The sequence below is a fragment of the Monodelphis domestica genome, chromosome 4 (genome assembly GCF_027887165.1).
Source record: "Monodelphis domestica isolate mMonDom1 chromosome 4, mMonDom1.pri, whole genome shotgun sequence".
NCBI lineage: Eukaryota > Metazoa > Chordata > Mammalia > Didelphimorphia > Didelphidae > Monodelphis > Monodelphis domestica.
The window spans coordinates 341278393-341293183 of NC_077230.1; positions in this window are offsets into that span (position 1 = coordinate 341278393).

Consider the following 14791-nt stretch of genomic DNA (forward strand, 5'->3'; position numbering starts at 1 on the left):
CTAGGGAAATACAGTTGGAACTGTTACCGGACATTTGGTTAAACCAAGACTTCTGACTCCAACTCTAGCGTTTCCTTCCTTCCTTCCTTCCTTCCTTCCTTCCTTCCTTCCTTCCTTCCTTCCTTCCTTCCTTCCTTCCTTCCTTCCTTCCTTCCTTCCTTCCTTCCTTCCTTCCTTCCTTCCTTCCTTCCTTCCTTCCTTCCTTCCTTCCTTCCTTCCTCCCTCCCTCCCTTCCTCCCTCCCTCCCTCCCTCCCTCCCTCCCTCCCTCCCTTCCTCCCTTCCTCCCTTCCTCCCTTCCTCCCTCCCTCCCTCCCTTCCTCCCTTCCTCCCTTCCTCCCTCCCTCCCTCCCTTCCTCCCTTCCTCCCTTCCTCCCTCCCTCCCTCCCTCCCTCCCTCCCTCCCTCCCTTCCTTCCTTCCTTCCTTCCTTCCTTCCTTCCTTCCTTCCTTCCTTCCTTCCTTCCTTCCTTCCTTCCTTCCTTCCTTCCTTCCTTCCTTCCTTCCTTCCCTGATTCCCTGTATTACAAGTGATTTTTCTTTTTAAAAAGTTATACTGATGCCTTTTGTTTCACCATTATTGCCACATAGGGGCCCCCATAGCAAGCAATTCCTTATAATAAAGCTGGGAGGATCAGTTATACAAAATGAACATGTTAGAACTAATTTGACAGTGGATGAAACATTTCATGGTTCCCCATACCTCCCAGCAGTTACTCATTTTTTTCTAGGAAAAGAGAAAGCACATTTCTTCATCTTGAGATTGATTTCTTCCTCCTATTTTGTCATAGCACTTTGCCTGAAACCCTCTCTTTATACCTCATTTTTATTGTTGTTATTTGTCCTCTATTTATCCTCCTACCTGGTCATTTGGCTCTTTGAAGGCCAAGGCTGTTTTATTTTCTTTGTCTTAGAAGAAAGTGTCAGATGAGACCAGGGTTTGAACCTGCCTTCCCATCTTTCTTGCTGTGGGACCATCACTAGTAGTGAAGCATGAGAAAACATACCTAAAACCCTTTACAAGTCTCAAAGTATTATGTTATCTTTTATAAATATATAATATATTAATATAGTATCTTTTATATATTATATTTAATATATATCATTTTCATATACCATATATTTATAAATAAATATATTTATTATAGGGTCAGGCTATTTTATATTGAATATCAGGTCTTGTAACCATTAGTCACTGAATAGATGTTTGGAAAATGGAAGCAGAAGGTTTACAATATCAAAACTTTCCAGGTGCTCTAGGTACCAAGTATTGGCAATCTTATATCCTATACTCTAGGGTGGGAAAGAGAATCCTCTGCCTCTTGCCCACAAGCTCAAGGAAAGAGAGCATGGATACTAGGAAGCCACGTAAGTGCAGTGCAAATTGTGTAATAGTGGGAGTCCTTTCTATACTCATTTAACAATGACAATGAAGATAATGATGATGTTATTAGTAATTATTTTTTTTTGTTTGGACCAGAGAGTTTATTAATTGGGGAAATTTGGTGTTGCCTATTAAAGCAAAGATCAACAGCCTTGTAGTCTCAAAGAATTGTTGGGGTGTTGGAATGATTGACTTGCTCTAGGACATGTAGCCAGTTAATATTGGAGACCTTGAACCCCCTTGACTCTAAGGCTGGCTGCCTATGAGAAAAGAGGAAGGTAATAGAAATTTATTAAATGCCTAGTACTGTACATTACAGATATTATCTCTATTCACCAACATCGCCTTTCTTTATAATCAATACGTTAAATGGTGATAGACATAGGCTTCCGAGGTTCTGCAATAGCTCCATAAGATAGGAGTGGGTTGGACCTCTTCTTTTTTCTGCTTTAGTGTGGGGTTTAGTCCACTAAATCTTTCTATAATCATGACCAGCTCATAGTCTAGTTACTAGACTCTAGTACAAAAGATACACATGAATTATAGTGTGAGGATGTGATAAGGGTTAGAATTTGTTGGGTGGAAATTGGAATACAATATCTTTTCTTAACTTTAGTTGTTGTCTGAAAACCAGCTGGCTACCAGCTGGTTTGAGCTGAGGCTTCTGGTAATAATTTGGGCATACTCAGAGATGGCTAAGTGAAAACTACAAAGGAGACAACTTATACAAACGTATTTAATATTTCTTAAAAGGGTTTAAAGAAGGAAATGAGAGGTAAACAAAGGATTGAGGAAATAGTCCCTAATTCTAAAAGGAAACTAAACTTTTCACACACAGCTGGTTTGCAAGAACTGTCTTACTTCTTGAGAAACTCAAGCCTCCTTAAAACTCCTTAATCTATCAATAATCCCCAGTATCTATTCTAAATAACCTATATTAATTAATAATCTCCTTATATATAGTTTACAGTTAGTGTCTCCTTGTATTCTTTCCAGCTCACTCTTCCAACTGTCAGCTTTTTTGGGCCTAGTTAGGCTTCAGCTGGCTTTGGTAGGCCTCAGTTGGACCTGTTCCCTTCTGCAGTCACACAGAGGGAAACAGTCTTTCTTTTCTCTTTTTAGCTGGTTTTCTTTCACACACTTATCCCCCAAATTCCAACCTGTTCTCTTTCAACTGCCACTTGATTTTCTACAGTTTTCCTGAGAGCAAGATTCAACCAGTCTCTCAGAGTACCCACACTCCAAGAGTGCTTGGCAGCTGGATACCAACAGTCTCTAAGGTTCCTCAGAATTCCCTTTAGGAACTCTCTCCAAGATTCCAGCTGGGGTTTAAGGTAAAACTTCACTATTCTTAGTCTATTCCTATTTATCCAGATCTTAATTAGTCCCAGTATTTAATTAATTCCAATAAGTTAGTCAGCAAGTATTCATTGATTGCTTGTGTAATGAGCAAAAGATGAAATTACTGAGGAAACAGATGTTTGATCTTCTGAGAATATCAAATTATTAAGCAATGCATGCCAATTGCCAAACAAATTGGGACCAAGTCCTTTTTTCAGATTAGGACAGGTACCCAAATACAGGGAAGACATACTTTTATACGTGAAAAACAATCAAATAAAACCAATGAATTAAAATAAAACAATACTGCCTTAGGCAATCTGATTTTAAAAATTATTTAATTACAAAAAAATTTAAACTCTTATCTTCCATCTTAGGATGAATACTGAGTATTGATTCCAAGGCAGAAGAGTGGTAAGGGCCAGGCACTGGGGGTTAAGTGACTTGCCCAGGGTCACACAGCTGGGAAATGTCTGAGGCTAGAACTTATGTCCTCCTGTCTCTAGGCCTAGTTTCAATCTAATGAGCCACCCAGATGCCCCCTCTGATTATATTTCTGGTCAACATAACCTTGATCCTTAGTTAAGGTTCTCTAAACAGCATGTACAAGTCATTCAGTTTCCCAGCCATGCAGGGTTAGGTTCATACAATACAATAAGGCTTTCTCTCAATTTCACAACTGAATTTTCACAGGACAGAATTTAGATCAGGCCTATAATTGAATAGAAAGGAAACTAAAGTTTCAGATTGAGTCGCAAGATGGAGTCAGTGCGGTTCATTCAATTCCCACATTTAGTACTTTGCTCTCCTAATCCTCTCCCTTCCTTTGAACTGTGCTAATATGCATTAGAATGACAAAGAAAAGAAAGAAAAGAAAAACCCTTCAGAGTTCCTTCCTCTGTTCTAATGGCGGGGACATCATGTCAGTTTCTAGATAAAGACTTGATATCACATAGAGGAAGAGAGGAAGAGAGGGGAAGGTAGTCTGGCCCATGACGTGGGGGCTCAGAGCCAGGAAGATGCGCTCCAGCTTTAGTTATCAGAAAAGGCAGCCTTCGTGGAAGAGGTGACATTGAAGCAGGGCCTGGAAAGATTTCAGCAGGCAGAGAGAGGGAGGGAAAAGCGAGAGAATAACTAGTAACAAGAAGACAAATTCTTCCAAGCCCATACTTTTAGCAATGTGGAGACGCCTTCTGTCAGAGACCTCCATTACTATGTCTTTGTAGGCTATGCATGTGGGGAGGCATGGCTGGAAAAACAGACTGGCTGGTAGCCAATCCTTGATGATGAATCTTGGTGCCCTTCATTAGGTTGGCCCTGTAACAAGTATGTGTTAATTAAGTAAGCAATAAAAGATTATAGATAAGTTAGGTAGGCCTGCTGGAACTTGGTTTCTGTTGATGTAGCCCCCATTTATATTAATATGGTGCTTGATATCTTTACATATGTCATATGCACATATAGAGTGCTTTATTTTTTTGTCATACAAAACACACTTCCATGTTGGACATTATTGTATATAGTGCTTTGTAAATATCCCTGTCCCTGAAAGGTAGACATTATCATCCCCATTTTAAATACAAGGAATTTGAGGCTTAGAGAGACCACGTAGGGAGAAGAGAAGGCAATAAACATTTTTCTAGCTAAGGTTTTCTCCCAATTTCCACAACTGAATTTCACAGGACAGATTTGGGATCAGGCCCATAATTAAATAGAAAGGAAACTAAAGCTCCAGAATTGAGTTATAAAGGCAGTTAGTAGGAGGAGTGCCAGATCTGGAGGCAGGAAGACTCATCTTCCCAGGTTCAAACTGGCACCAGTCATGTGATCCCAGTGAGTCACTTAAATTTGTTTGCCTCAGTTTCTTCATCTATCAGATGAGCTGGAGAAGGAAATAGCAAGTCACTCCAGTATCTTTGCCAAGAAAAACTAAAATGGGATCATGAAGCGTCAGGCATAATTGAACAATAAAACAACCATGCTATGCACAAATTTTTAAAAAATTAGCTTTATTAATCTTTAAATAACTATTTACAAATATTATCTTATTTGATGTAGCCAGTAGATGAATGAGAGAGAATTTGAACTCCAGGGACACAATAATAGCTCATATTTCTGAAGAGCTTTAAGGTTTACAAAAAGCTTTACTTCACCATAAGAGGGAAGGAAGGAGGGAACAAGCATTTATTAAATGCCTTCTCTGTGCCAGGCACTGTACTAAGAACTTTAGAAATATCATCTCATTTGAGCCTTACAACAATCCTGTGAGGATAGTTATTAATTATATATATTATTAATCATATCAATATATAATATTATATATAGAATTATTATTATTGTCACTGTACAAACAATTTGCTTAGGACCATAAGCTTGTAAATTTCTGAGGATGGATTTGAACTCATGTCTTCCTGACTCTAGAACCAGCATTATCTATTGTACCACCAAGGAGCTACAAGAGGTTCATTACTACATAGCTAGCCAATGGCAGAACCAGATTTGAACTCAGAATCCCAAATTCAGAATGTTCAGGATTCTTTAAGGCACCCTTGATGAGGAGTAAGGTTTGTGTGTAGGAGTTCATGGAGAGAAATACCAGTTTCAAAGGGGAGACTATGAGATATACATAAGAACCTGAGCCTTGGCATCAAGGGACCTGAGTTTGAGTCCTTCTTTAAATACTAACTCCAAGATTTTATTTTTCTCAGCCTGTTTCCTCATTTGTAAAATGGGGACGAAGAATTTGTACTCCTAAATCAGAGCCTTGTTTTCACTTTGTAAAACTTTAAACACCCTGAAAATGGAATTTCTTAATCTTGTTAAAGAATGGGAGCTCTTTGAGGCCAAGGACTAATTTTTGTCTTTTTTTTTTCCGTATCTGAGCATTTAGCAGGCTCTGGACAAATAAATACTTAATACTTGTTAGTTGACTAAAAGGAAGAGACAGAGCACTGGACTTGGAGTTAAGAAGATTTAAAATCTTCAGGCAACTAAGCTGGCTTAGTAGATTGAGAGCAAGGCCTAGAGACAGGAAATTCTGGGTCCCATGCCTCAGATACTTCCTAGCAGTGTGACTCTGGGTAAGACTCAACCCCTACTGCCTAGTTCTTACTGTTCTTCTGCCTTGGAATCAATCAAGATGAAAGGTGAGGGTTTAAAAAAAAGAACATGAATTCAGTTCCTGCCTTAGACATTTCGTAGTTGGATGACCTTGGTCAAGTTACTTATCCTAGTCTCAGTTTCCTTATCTGTAAAATGAATGAGTTGGACTCAACTCAAGCACTGTGCTAAGTAAATAGTGTAACAAATATTATTTCATTTGATGAACAATTTCTCCCTTTTTACAACAAAGTGATAAGGGATAAAGAAGAGTCTCCCCTGAGGCTTTATGAGGGCCCTGGCTGGACTCCTCTCCTCCTTCCATGGTTTGTTGTGGAGGGGAGCAGGCAACTGCAGAAAAAAGCCTTCAGCTTGAGTTGTTGGAAAATGAAGGGGCTCAGGGGCTCTGTGTTGCTCCTACTAACCTGCTGAGCGACCTGGGCGATATGACCTCACTCCTCTAAGCCTGTTTCCTTCTCTGTGAAATGGGAAATCATCTCAGACCTGTCCTGAGGGTCCTTCAGACTACTCCCCACCTGTGAGAAAATATTTTCCAGCAAGGAGGATTCTCTGACTTCCCTGTTTATGAAACTTCACTTCTTCCCCTATTGATTCATTAGTTTAACTTGGCTAATTTTTTTTTTTTTTATTAACAGTGCCCCTTGCTGTATAGCAATGAAAGAATGGACCTTGAATTTGGGCCAATTTTCATGATACCTCTTGACATTTTTGTAATAGCACTTCTGGAAAGGAGTCCTCTTAGACTTAGCCCATCTGGAGAGGCTTCCTTGGCAATCCCCAACTGGACTATTGTTTGTACTCTTTCAGGAGGAGCAGATGAACCAGGGATAGCAGGAGCTTCTCTACTTCTGTTCTCCCATTGCTTTTCTGTGAGGTTTTCCATCTTTCATGTAGGAGGTAGGAGAATTGAGGTTTAAACCTCTCCTTTTGACACCTCTTCTAGGTTCAAGGATGGGCCTCCTTGATGAGAGATTTCAACCCAATTTATGGTGACTGTCCAGTACATTTCTCAAACCTTTAGCACTACCAGCAAGGTCATAACCAGGAAATGGCCATTTGTCTGATAATCTCCAAACAGTTTTGGGGTTTGGGTTTTCCCAATTTAAAACACAACCACAAGTAAATTTTTCCTATTGGTCTATGCCAGCATTTCTCAGATTTTTGGTCTGAGGACCTCTTTACACTCTTAAAAAATACTGAATATCTCCCACCTCTCCCTCTACTCCTACAAAGATCTTTCATTTATTCAGCTTCCTTCTTTCCTTCCTTCCTTCCTTCCTTCCTTCCTTCCTTCCTTCCTTCCTTCCTTCCTTCCTTCCTTCCTTCCTTCCTTCCTTCCTTCCAGGGAACTTCCAAACTGATGAGATCCATTTGAATATGGATAAACTGAGGAAGCAGTTATATATTTTCAAGCAAACATTATCAATTTGTTCACATTGCCCTAGGTTGAGGAAGGAGAGCATTTAGAAAAATTTAAGAAGCAAATATATCTTTAAACATGTCATAAGAAAAGTCATAGAAACCACCAACCAGACAGTCTGAATTTAACTTATGCACTCATGAAGTAATTTGCTAGGATGGAGATCTCTGTCAGCAGAACAAGATCCCTCAGGGATGAAACTGAATCTTTTGAAGTTTAAAGAAGGCTTTTGAGGGTATGTTTTTTGATATTGAATTAGAGAGAATGTGACAGTTCAGTGTTCAGAGAGGAGAGCAAGCTTTGTCAACTGCATCATGTTGTGATTTATAGCCTAGCCTTCATGAGATCACATCCCTATTGTATCCTAAATGACCCAGAGCCAAGTTCTTAGGTCTGCTGTATCCAGTATTTTTATCAAATACTTGAAAAAAGCCAACAAACAGAAAGACCTACATTCACCCAGTAGGTCAGTGTTAGTGACTGATAAAAGTGACATACATAAATGTGTTTATATATTCATCTGTATACAAAGATTGGTATTTGCTCAGACTGACTTGTATATTTAAACATATGGAGTCCCCAAAGTCTTAAGGCAGTGTTAAACCTTTAAAATAGCTTATGCATATCTGTTCATTTACATCAATATATCTATATCTCACTACTATCAATCACTGACAGTCATTTGGCCCATGATATTTTATTTGTACCATTCCTACACTTTAACTATAGAAATGGAGTTGGGAGATGGAGTATTGGGATGAAAAAAAAAGGAAATGGGCCAGTGTGACTTGATTGTAGTGTATGTACACAGAGAAGAATAAATTATAAAGAGACTGGAAAGGTAGGAGGATGCCAGGGTATGAAGTTTTTAAAAGCCAGAGATTTAAAAAAAGTGTTAATTTTGGAGTTAGTAGAGAACTATTAGAGTTTAGTGGGAAATTACTTTGGCAGGTGAATGGAAGACAGACTGAAATGGAGAGGTATTTGACATAGGAGGACCAATCTCAAAGCTACTGCAATAGTCCGATGGTGAGATCATAAGGGACTGCCTATGTCTCCCTCATCCTGAAAAAAAACCTCACTTGATCCTTCTATTTGTGCCAATTATCATTCCTTCTGCCCTTTGTGACCAAACTCCTTGAGAAAACCATCTACAAGGGATACCTCTACTTATCTTCACTTTCTTAACTCTCTATAATCTGGCTTCCGATTTCACCTTTGATGGAAATCATTCTCTCCAAAGGTACTGTAAAAAAGAATTCTTTATTCCTTTTTTTTTTAATTTAACCAGGGACCTGGAGGTCCTTTTTATCATGGAGATGTGTAGGGATTTACCATACCATAGAGACAGGAAGGAGGAACCATAGAGACAAGGAGGAACCATAGAAAAAGGAAGTGAGATAGAAAAATGGTATAAAAGGGGAGAGTGTCAGTTGGTTGGTCTGGCAGTTGTGGAGAAGTTGGCTGTTGGGAATGTGTTGGGTTGGAGACTGGCATTTAGTTGCTGGAATATAAAAAGCTGACCTGAGCTTACTGAGAGGGATTTTTGGCTTTTGGCTTGGGCTGTTAGGTTTTTTTCCCCATTCTTGATATTTTTGGAAGGTGGTTGGTCTTCATTGACAGACCTAATTGGGATTGGATTAAACACTGATTGGGTTGGTTTTGATTGGGCTTGATTGGAACTTTGTGGGGTGGTTGTTATTAGTGGCAGATATAGGCAGTTTTAGGTAGTAATTATAGGTAGTTATAGGATAACTAGTATAGACATTAACAAATTTTCTTTCTCTACCTCTTTCGTATATTTCCCTCCTTTATGATATTCTTTTACTATCTTTTTAAATTAAACTAAATTGCCAATTGTTAAAAGCTGCTAGAAGTTTTCTTTTCTCTGGCTTAAAGGGATAATATTAATTTACAACTTTATTATATTCTCATTAAAACTTAAATTATTAAAAGCTGCTCTCTTATTTTCTCAAAACACCTAATTTAACCCCAACCCTACTAATGATCACTTAATTACTGAATTGAATCACTATTTCATAATCCTTGTTCTTTTTGACTTTCCTGCAGCCTTTGACACTATCCATAACCTTCTTCCTAGTTTTCTCTTCTCTCTCCATGTTTTCAGTGAACCACTCTCTCCTGGTTCTCCTTCTACCTATCTGACTGCTAGTTTTCAGTCTTCTTTGTTGGATCTTCAGCCAGATCCTACCCACTAACTGTGGGTACCCCACCCCCAAGCTCTGACCTGAGCCCTTTTCTCTTCTTCTTCCATAATACTTCATTTGATTATCTCATCAGTTCTCATAGATCCAATGACCATCTCTAGGCAGATGATGCTCCAATCTACTTATTTAGTCTAAAACTCTCTGCCAGCATATGGTTTTAGTCTTCCTATTGTTTTTCAGACATCTGGTGCTAGGTGTTCACATTGAATTCAACATATCCAAAACTGAATTCTTTATGTTTTCCACTATATCCCTCCAAACTTTTCTATTACTATAAAAGGCTCCACTATTATAATTCCTCAGGTTCACAACCAAATGTCATTCTGGACTCTTCTCTATCTCTCACACCATGTAATCTTCTTCCAAGGCCTGTCAAGTTCACCCTTGCAATGTTTCTTGAATATATCCCCTTCTCTCCTCTGATATTTCTACCTCTCTGGTGTTTTTTGTTAATTTTTTTTTAAACCCTTACCTTTCGTCTTGGAGTCAATACTGTGTATTGGCTCCAAGGCAGAAGAGTGGTAAGGGCTAGGCAATGGGGGTCAAGTGACTTGCCCAGGGTCACACATCTGGGTAATGTCTGAGGCCAGATTTGAACCTAGGACCTCCCATCTCTAGGCCTGGCTCTCAATCTACTAAGCTACACAGCTGCCCCCTTTTGTTAATTTTTTAAGAGACATTTGCTATTATTCTGCAGATGCTCAGGAGGAAAGTTTCACAATCCTCAGGTGTAGTTTCTAGTTACTTGCTCCTTGGGCAGCTCTCTTTTCTAAGCCTCAGTTTCCCCACATGTAAATGAGGGGCATTTCTAAAGTTCCTTCCAAGTCTGGAATCCTGGAAATCTCAGCTGGAATAGAACTCTTAGGGTTAGGCTAACTCTAAGGAGATTTGGAAATCTACCACCTTCTATCTTCCCAAGCTTTCTGCTACTAAAGGGAGCTTCCACTTTCAGGAACCTTCTATCCCTCCCTACACCTGCTGGTTCCTGCAAGAGGAAAAGTGTTGGTGGTAGGAGTTAGGAGGATCACTTATTTCATTTCATGCTTAGATTATTACAACAACTGGAATCAAGTCTCTCCCCGCTCCAATCCATCCTCCATTCAGCCACCAAAGGGGTTTTCTTTTCTGAAGGTGGATTTATTTATTTCCACATTATTTTATTTATTTTTAGGATATTTTTCCATGGTTACATGATTCATGTTCTCTCCTGGAGCTGACAAGCAATTCCACTGTTTTATACATGTCTTATTACTCAAAACTTGTTTCCATATTATTCATATTTATAATAGTAATCTTTTGAAAACCACAAACTCAGATCATATACCCATATAACTAAAATGACAAATCACATGTTTTCCTTCTGCATTTCTACTCCCATAGTTCTTTCTCTAGATGTAGATGACATTCTTTTTCATAAGTTCCATGTGTGGAAAGGAAACTAAAACAATTCTGGACTTTCTGCCACTGTGTTGGAACAAGCAACAGTAGGAATATTAGAGAGAGAAGAAATTGACAAGACTGACAGTTGGTGGGGGAAGGGGCAACTGGGAGTGGCAGTGGGTCTTGTGACTAGCACTTCCTTCCTTGTGTGGTAAGTGGGGGGAGCTCTTCTTCCCAGTTTCTGGATAGAAGTGCCACTATTTTCTTCAGCCCAAAAAGACAGGCCCAACCAGCTCTGAAGGTCAAAACTTTTCTTATTGCTTGCTGTCTACTGCTAAGATTTTGAAATTAAGAAAACTAGCACAAATATAGCGTAGACAGGAATAAGAGAAATCCTCCACCAGCCTGTGAGGCCTGTCCTCAGCTCCAAAGCTGAGAAAGACTCCAACCTTATTTAAGGACATCCCTCTTCCCTTTCCCCTGATACCTCTCCAATCCAAACTGGTTATTAAAATTTATCTTATTTGAATATCACAGTCAGATAAGTGGACTATCTCTTAAGGGGGCATAGAGGGAGCTGAACCTCAGTTCATTCATCCAACTACAAATGGTCCTTATTGGACCCCTGCTGGGTGACCAAGATCTGGGGAAAGGCTTGTCCCTCAGGAGGGACTGCTCTAGGGCATCTTCGGCATTAATCCATAGAGAAGACATCTCTGCAGGTTATCATAAGTGGCTCATTTCTTGGATTCCCCATTTTGTTCAAAAATAGCCTCTTGGCAGGGGGCATCTCTCTCCTTTGCCTCACTAGCAGCCATATTCCCTCTCTCCCTTCAACTCCTCCATTCCCTGCTACAAACCTTCTGTATCCCCTGTTTTTTCAATCCCCCCCATTTTCCCTATAAATATTACACATGGGATTGTTTTTGATCTTTTGCATTGCTATAATTTCCTTCCTCATCTCTTTTAATCAGATCAATTTTTTTGTTTCATGATTGCTACTCCTGCTTTTTTTACTTTAGATGATGCATAATAAATTCTGCTCCAGCCTCTTACCTTTACCCTGTGTTGTAAGGGATTTTAGCAGGAGCAAGTTGAAAGCAGGAGATCCTACAGGCCAACATTCCAGAACTCTCAGGAGCAGAGAGACACAGTTTCACTGACAGTTTGGCTCTCTGGAGAGGGAGACTTGAAGCTGCCAGGAGACTGGACCTTCCTGCAATCAAAGTCATCTTAAGGAAGTAGTAGAGATAGTGGATAACATTACACCGGTGGATGGTGTGTGTTAATTCATCACTCCCCTTATGATCCTTATTGCTGCAGTCCTGCTCTTCATACTGGGACTTCTGCCAGACCCAAAGAGGACTCCAGTTTTGTGAGACTTACTTTGGCCTTGGTCCTGTTCCTACCAGCCCCTCCCTTAATCTTAAATTGTCATTAAGGAATTAATTAAAATAGTATAGAAAAATATTAGTGGGTTAGAATACTGACTTTATGGGTGTAAGTTTAGATCCCCAATTCTCTTCCCTTAATAATTAGTTATAATTACAAGTTCTAAAGAGTATTTTAATTATAGTTATTTCACCTGTGTGTGTCACCCTGCCTCAGATGTGTTTGTTGTAAACAACATATAGTAGGATTCTAGTTTTTAATCCGCTCTGTTATTTGCTTCCATTTTATGGATGAGTTCATCCCATTTATATTCACAGTTATGATTACTAACAATACTAAAGCATTGCCCTCCATCTTATTTTCCTTTTTTGATCCTGCTCTATTCCCTTTCACTCTGTTCCTCCTCACCAGTGGTTTGTTTTTTTTTTATCAGCTCCCCCCTCCCTCCAGTTGCCTCCCTCTTCCCTTGTCTTATTCCCCTTCCACTTCTCTGTAGGGTAAGATAGAATTCTATACCTTACTGAGTATATTTGTTTTTCCTTCTCTGAACCAGTTACTATTAAAGTTTAAGCATTGCCTTCATACTCCCCTCCCCTCCTTCCCTCTTTTCTCAGTGCAATCCTTTTTTATGCCCCTTGATTTTTGTTTACATATATCACAATCAACTTACTTATTAAGTAGAGCAGATAGAATATACCAAAGGGATTTTCTTTTTTCCTCATTTGAATAAGTTTAGTCAATTTAGAACATTATTCCTTGGTTACAATAATCCCATTATTTCCCTCCCTCCCCCCCTTCACCCACCCTTCCCGCAGCCAACACACAATTTCATTGGGTATTACTTGTGTCCTTGATCAGAACCCATTTCCATGTTGTTGTTTGTACTAGGATGTTCATTTAGAGTCTACATCCCCAACCATATCCCAAAGGGGTTTTCTTAAAGCTCATCTATGGCCATGCCATCTTTGGATTCAATAAGCTCCAGTGACTACCTGTTGTCTCCAGAATCAGATACCAAATGCTCAATTTGGCATCGAGTCCTTTATAATCTAGCCCTCTCTTACCTTTCTAGTCTTCTCATATCTTATTCCCTTCAATCCAGTGACTGTGGCCCTTTGGCTGTTTCACTAATAAAATGCTTTCTCTCTCATCTTTAGGGCTTTCCCCCAGCTGTCTCCCTTGCCTGGAATGTTTTCCCTACTCATCTCCTCCTACTGTCTTCCCTGGCTTTTTAAAAATCCCAAGTAAAATCTCATTTTCTTCAGGTAGCTTTTCTCAATTTCTCTTAATTCCAGTGTCTTCCCTCTGTTACTCATCTCCTTTTTATCCTGAATATAGCTTCCTTTGTATATATTTGTTTTCTTCCCCATTAAGTTAGGCTAGGGACTGTTTTTTGTTTCTTTTTGTATACCCAGCACTTGGCGCCAGTACCTGGCACATAGTAGGTGCTTAACAAATTCTCATTGACTGACTGAAAAAGACAAATATGCAATAGTCCCTGTCCTCCAAGAGCTCATGTTAATTGGCTAGTATCTTACATGTCTTTTAGTTTTAATTGCTTCTTGATTTCTTCTTTTATGCCTAAAACCAGTGATCCTTGGTATAGGGAATATTAGAATTGGATTTGGGATTTCATTCATGCCAGGAACTCCTAATGTCTACTTTCTCTTCTAAGAAATACACATTTGTATTTTCTGCTGTTTCCAACTCCGTCTCTTATCTGTCCATCTGCCTGTCACTCTATCTGTTTCTGGCTCGATCTCTTTCTCTCTGCCTCTGACTCTCTCTGTCATTCTATGCCTCAATATTAACAAAGTATTTCCAAGATGTTTACATAATCAAAATGCTGATAAGTGGAATAAGATGTGATCCCAGCCCCCAGGGAGTTTATAGTTTAGAAAAATAGACAAGATTGACATAAATAAGGATAATACAAAGAATGTGATAAGAGGGGGAATTAGGATTGTTTCATTTTGCACTTGTACCCCTGCACCGAACACAATGCCTGGCATATACATAGTAGCTACTTAATAAAAATACGTGCTGATTTTTTGATTATTTGCCTTAAAGGTACAAGTAAATGCTTTGTATTTGGGAAACGAAGGATCCCTTCTGTATGGAGTGGTTAAGGCAGACCTCTTGGAGATGACCCTGTAGAGTAGATGGCAGCTGAGAGTGAGACATTGGGATTTAGGGCACTCCAGGGATTAGGGATGAGTTTAAGGAACTATGTAGGTTTATTCTCTCCTCTTTCTCCTGAGACTTTAGGTCCTGATGCCAAGAAGCAGGGACAAAGGTTTTAGTGCCTGCCCCAAGGAAAGGTTCAAAGTGGGAGAAGATCAGAGCTTTGGGGGTTTCACACCTGGGAAAATGCCCAAGTAGATGATAACCGACCCTTATCGGTGAGGCCTTTTGATGATGTGACCGGTTCAATCCTATTCAATCCAATAAATAAACCTTTAGTAAATGTCTCCTGTGTTGTGTCTGTAGATATGGATGCTGAGCGCTGGATGAGGTACAGGGTTTAGAT